We start from the raw sequence: 6,497 nt of genomic DNA, 5'->3' as shown, positions 1-6,497 counted from the left end.
CTTCATCTTTGTTTAACTTGACCAAGTGGATCTGGCCCAAGTCTCCAAGTGAGCCCACCAAATTTTGTCTGAAGGGCCCAATTAATCCAAGTCCACTTATATATATGTATAGTCCTAGCCCATTCAGGGAGTGAGATGCTCTCCCTCCAATTTTTTTACAGGGGAAGGGATGGAGAAGTTCGAACTCAAGACCTATGTGAGATACCACACACATGAATATCTTCTAAGTTACTCGTGATTTTCGATTCTCTCCCTTCGATTGAAATCCCTTCAATGCCTCTCTAATATCAAATAAATGGCTTCAAAATGTAAAAAAAAAAAAAAAAAAAACCAAGGATTCTTTGACCTAGTGGTAGGTTTGGGACGAAGGTTCACATCCTTTCAAACTAGTATTCATTAAGAAACCTATATAAGCAAATATATGTGCATTTTTATCAGTAGTAACAGTTGGGTTGTCATGTAAAAAAAATAAAAAAATAAAAATTTCCCCCAGTACACATCAATATCTGAGCTTTTTTCTTTTATGGGATTTATTTGATCTTTAATGAATTCATGGTGACGTTATAAATGACATGCACCTTATGAATGTCTATATATTCCAGACAAACAAACACCTCATGGAATAATAAATAATTATAAACTATAAAACATAAAAACACCTCAGTTTTGTACCGGCAATGATGATAGCAGAGAAAAAAAATAAATTCAACAATATTAAAAAAAAAACAAAGAAACAAACCCTCTCTTTTAATCCTAGACAAAACTGTTGTTAGTGCTGATCTAGAACTTGAAGGAGAGAAGAAGTGTGCACATTGCACTTTATTTTTTGGCATTTGATGTGTTGTAGAATGATTGATACAGGTAGCTCTGCCGGCAAATCTAGTTGATCATGTCAATAACTATGTATGTATCTATATATGTGTGTGTGTCACAATGTTACTCGTCCAAGTATTTATTCAACAAATTGGACCAAATCCCAAAAACACTATGTCTAAAATAGCTTGAGGAAGAACAATGTAGAATGATGTAGTGAGTGTTGTGGCAGAAGATAAGGTTTTTGAATAATAATGACATGGATATGGAGCATTATATATTATAACCCCCTTGAAGAGAATCAAATATAAGAGGCTGTCACTATATATATATATATATATATATACACACATCATAACTATCATCATCATGAGATGTAAAGTGATGAAAGTATATAATATAAGAAATACCCAAAAAATTTATATAAGAAAAGCTCATACTTTCTCCATTTCTGCTGTTGAGGTGGCAAGTAGTGATTGAAGAGTTGTTCCTATGAAATCCAGTTATTAATCAACTTCTTATATATGGACCCATTAATCAACTCCTGGTGCTGGTCCTCACCCCATTATCTGTGTGAACACTTGGACATTTAGGGTTACTAAAAGGTTCCACTTTACTTCTTTTTTTCCCCCATAAACGGATAAAGAAAAAAAAAAGAAAAACTAAAAATGGTATCTATCTATACTATATATAAAAGCAGAGGCTGTAACAACTGTTGATATATTTTTGACAACTGTATCTCTAAAACTGTCAGGTTGTGCCTACGTGGACTGTCCAGTATTTCTCCTCTCTATTTCTCTCTACTCACAATTTTTCCAAGCAAAATTGTGCAAAGGCAAGGAAAAAAAATTAAATAAAAATAACGTACAACGTCACCTTGAACGTTTCATCTTCTTCATATCACAGCGATTTCGGTTTTCTTTAATTCCTATTTTTCCCTTTCAATTAGATATGGGATGCTTTAATTTCTTGGGTTTCTTTGCTTCTCTCTTGAATCTTGATGGTCTCTCCCAGATTTCGGCGACACATCTTTCTGCATCTTCCATATCCGATAACTTAGTGGACCAAATCACGATGCCGATGAGCTTTGTACGTTCGGATTAGCGATTATGGTCCGAGGATCTTTTCAACGGCCACTTTTCGCTCGGTGGCATCGAGGAACCTGATTGGTGCGTGTAGTCGGGAAGCTCATGTTCCCTCTCTGACCCTACTAGGTCCTGGAGCAGTATGGGCCTGTACCAAAAGGAGAAGATGAAGCAGATCGATGGATCTAAAAAAATTATCAAAGCGGATGGTATGTGGGAGGCAGCTCAGAAAAGGAACCAAGTGGATTTGAGTTTCTCAAAGCTTAGTGATCGAGACCCTTTTCTTTGCGTTATTCAATAAGATTTCTCGAAGTTTGCTAAGTTTTATGATAAGGAGTTCCTGAAGCGCAACACTGCTGGGAAGAGGTGATGTAGAAACCAACACCCTTGAGTTTAGGTACGAAATAATTTGACATTTATCGATAAGTTAAATTTTGTTTGATCAAGTATGCTGTTGAGACAAATTCAAAGGGTTTGCTTCTAATGGGTTTGAACAATTTTGCTGATAAAATTGAGGAGGAATTGAAGCGACTTACTACAGGTTAGGATATGAAGTTTGCCCAGCGAATTCTGGAAATTCGTTACGGAGAAGAAAGGGTGGAAGAACTCTTGCCAGTGGCTGTAATGTTGGCAATCGATTCCTTCGGTGAGTTCTTCGAAGATTATGGTATGTTCCTGTTTCTTTACTTGATGTTTCTACAAAAAACAATTACAGCTTTGTCATTGTACGTTTTGTCATGTTTTTAGAGAGCATTGATTCGTTATTGTGAAATATTTTGTCGTCAGAAGCAAATAGTATATTCCACATGTTTCTATAAAAGAACCAAGTTTGGTTTATTAATTTTATCTGGGTGTGGATTTTTGCACGCAGTGTAAGCTCCTTGCCCTTGCAGGCAGTTATAATTTTTAGGGCATATGGAAGATGATGGTTCCTTATTGAAATTTTACAACTCAGTAATAGATTTCACTGGTATACTTGATGCACAAAACAAGATGCCTTAGGTTTGCACAAAGTAAAGTTACCTAAGTGATGGGTCCTTTTATCCAGAAACTGTCCTTTGGCTATTTTGGCGCACTGATTGTATATGTACATGTGTGTTATTCACATTAGTGCATTATCACATACTATTGCATTGTGATGCTAAGACATGGTGTATTTGTCTAATAACCATAGTAAGAGTCACAAAGTTCGTGTTAATATTTTTGAGGGTTAGATAGTTGTACTATCTGTTATTTTTCGAGATGTTATATAGTTTTCATGTTACAAGTTTGGAGAGGCAATTAAAAAAACAAAAAAAAAAAGTAAAAGTCGTTTCGTGGTCTACGGACCTGTTGTCTGCTTTCTATCCCCGACTTAATTTGCAAGGTTTGAGAGAAGCTCAATCTCTGATTTCGCTCCACCAAAATTCTCCCTTTAATTTCTGGCCCACTCGCACGTTTGGATCTAAAAGGCGGAATCGCCACTTGACTTGCTTTGTCTGAATGATTTTTCGACATAGACCTAGATTGACTCGACCAAAGACCACAATGTTCTTGTGGCCGAGCATGAGGCATAAGTGAGGAAGAAGGCTTGCAACAGCATAGCACGCAGCCGGAGAGAGGATGATCTGGTGGAGCTCAGTTAGAACATGCTCAAGAAGCGCCGCGAGGGACTCCTCCACCCATCCCATCAGCAATTCCTAGATGCCTCACAAAATGCCGCAGCCATGGAGAAAAAAAGGTGCTCATTTGATTTTGTGTGCATGCTCTCTCTATATTGGAGTTTTGTTGTGATTAATGGGTTTTCTCGGATTCGTTGCTGGGCGTGATCAGAACATTGATTTGCAAATGGAATATTGGTCTTGAGGGCAATCTGGAATCTTGAGTTAATTAGGTACTGTACTAAGTACACTCTATTTGAATGATATGATTTTGATCAATCTGCGCTAGGTAAGCAAGACATGGGAATTTATATCACCAATTACCAATTTTCTAAGGGTATGATTTTGATTCATCTCTCTGTTAGTATTAGCTTACCTTATGAATGGCATTCATCCTTAATTTTATTAAACTAATGTATCATTCCACTTTCTTCTGATTCATCAATGCGCACATTTTTTTTGGTCTGATTTTGTAATACTAGCTTATTGTAGTCTGTGTGCTTTGTCTCTGTAGGAACGGGAGCAATTATCATGAAGTCTATTGAACTTGATTATTGTGGATCTTCTTAATGGTATGGATCGTTCCACTTATGGTTTATGATATACAAACATACACTTCCTTCATTATTTTCTACACCGTAATTGAAATATAAGACCTTAAGGTTAAATTGTATAAGATATCTATAGTAATATAACTCAATCTCTTCATGTTTTTGCTAAGGTTTGATTAACTGTTTCACTGTGCTCTTAAGCATCAGTTTAGTGGGAGAATAGCTTTGTAATCAATTAAAAAGAGATAAATCAATATTTTATAGGAGATGCCTTCAATAATATTTTAGAGATTCATTAAGGTGAAGGTACTTCTTTCTTTGACTGTAGGAATTGCAATAATCTGATAATACTATTGATTCTATACCATGAGCACAATTGAGATGCTTGAAGCAGGGCAAAACTACAAACAATATTAATTCATTGTTAGTGAAGAGGGGGGTTCTTCGATGATCAGCAAATGGCTCTAGCTCCTAAATCCTTTAAATTGTACGAACATAATATGACATGTTCTCCCAATATTCATGTCGTGCTTATATTTTTCATTGTTAGATAATCAATATTTTCAAGGAAATGACTTCAAATGATTGTGGAGATGCATTAAAGTGAAAGTACTCCACTCTGACTGTATAAATTGCAATAATCTGATAATACTATTGATTCTGTACCAAGAGCGCAATTGAGATGTTTGAAGCACAGCTGAGAGAAACTACAAGCAATTTGGATTCATCGTCAGCGGAGAAGGGGTTCTTTGGTGATTAATAAATGGCTCTATCTCCTGAATCTCTTAAACTGTAAGAATATAATACGGTATGTTCTCCCAATATTCATGCAATACTTATATATTTTCATTGTTAGATTATTTATGTTTGATGAATGGGCATATACTTGCTCATACTAAGAAGAAAAGGCTAATTTACTGGTGGCTACCTTCATATAGAATATTTTTTTTAAAAAAAAATGAATTTCTAGGGGACAGCAAGAGGTAAGTTACAGATCTATGATACCGTTAATTAAATTTAACGAGGAATGGTGTTATAAACTAATGCTATATGTTTGGGCAGTTTTAGATTATGCTGTTATATTCATTGATTTTCTAATAATCAACAAATGCCATCGCTTTGGGAGATTATGTTGTTATATCAATGCTCTAACGAGTGTTGATATTATTTTGACAGCTGGCTTGCTAAAACTCTCAGTTGTTCCTACATGGACTCTCCACTCTTTCTTATTTCTATTTCGAACACTCACGTTGTCTCCATTACAACATCTCCAGAGGCAATTAAAAAAGTTTAATGTTCTACGGACCTGTTGTCTGCTTGCTGTTCCCGACTGAATTTGCAAGGTTTGAGAGAAGCTCAATCTCTTATTTCTATCACCCCTCATCTCTGAATTTGGTGGTGTCAGTTTTTCATTAATTTTATGCTAATTATATATCCAGACACTAAAATAGATGCATCTTGCTCTTACCATTGCCCATCTCTTACAGCCTGTTAGGAGTTTTGTAGGTTAGTATGGCATGCCCCATTGAAGGAGAGTGGTTACATAATGTTTAAGAGTCTTGATCAAAGATTTAAGAAATAACCACAACATATTTATCTCTAATCATTTTTTTATTGCAAATAGTAATCTTCCTTAGGGAGCCAAGCCATTGTTGTGGCTTATCAATTGCGTATAAATTAAGTTCTACTCCAGTATGCAAAAGATTTTCAGTATTTTGATAATTGAAGTCATTAGTATGATTAGATAGTCAAGAGCTATGTAAATGACTTAGCGGAAATGAGGTTGTGGGGCGTGTGTTCTCCTCCATTCCCCTTTTCTTACCTGTAAAAAGGAACAATAGGGAATGTAAGGGTTAACCTATAGTCAATTGGTAAAGTTCCTTCACTGCAGTCATGGGATCATAGGTTCAAATCTAGGAAATACATCTTTGCAATGTCTGTATCTTTTAATGAGTTCTATAAATTAGAAGCATCTCTTTTTAAACCATCGTTGTTTTATTATTTAACCATGTGTAGGCTGCACTTGGTAATGTTTCAACTTTTATGGCTTATTCTCAATAATAAAATGCTCTTTTCCTCTTGATTGCAGGAGCTATACCACAATTTGCAGATTGATGACATTGAATACATGCCAATCATATCTATCAAGAATTTATGACAAAATTCTTCAATTCGGTTTTTGGATCACTATCGCTGCCTAATTACCTTCTTCGGACTAACTATATAAGAGCTTTGGAGGCAAATATGAAGGTGTTTTTTCATGTCTATCATGGAATATTTATGGTATGTATATCAAGTGTGTGCCAAAAGTTCATTGTGCTATACAGGTAAGGAAAAATGTTGTTGATTTGTCAAGGCGATTGGCACAAGAGAGGAGAGCATCTAAATAAAATCCCATGTGCATGCTT

The 6,497-nt window shown here is 35.6% G+C and overlaps 1 long non-coding RNA gene across 2 annotated transcripts; it reads left to right on the top strand.

The window, feature by feature from the left end:
• The first annotated feature begins 3,716 nt into the window (after positions 1–3,716).
• Positions 3,717–5,429, top strand: LOC120011787. 2 transcript variants are annotated; one of them, XR_005471123.1, is made up of 4 exons: positions 3,717–3,771; positions 4,053–4,110; positions 4,760–4,897; positions 5,266–5,429. It is a non-coding gene; the product is annotated as an uncharacterized LOC120011787 (long non-coding RNA). The 2 variants fall into 2 exon arrangements; XR_005471124.1 differs by lacking the exon at positions 3,717–3,771 and adding an exon at positions 3,832–3,875.
• Positions 5,430–6,497: the final 1,068 nt, after the last annotated feature.

Source organism: Tripterygium wilfordii, chromosome 13, assembly GCF_013401445.1.
Source record: "Tripterygium wilfordii isolate XIE 37 chromosome 13, ASM1340144v1, whole genome shotgun sequence".
Taxonomy (NCBI): domain Eukaryota; kingdom Viridiplantae; phylum Streptophyta; class Magnoliopsida; order Celastrales; family Celastraceae; genus Tripterygium; species Tripterygium wilfordii.
The sequence above is the reverse complement of the archived record's forward strand: the minus strand, read 5'-3'. Positions and strand labels throughout refer to the sequence as shown.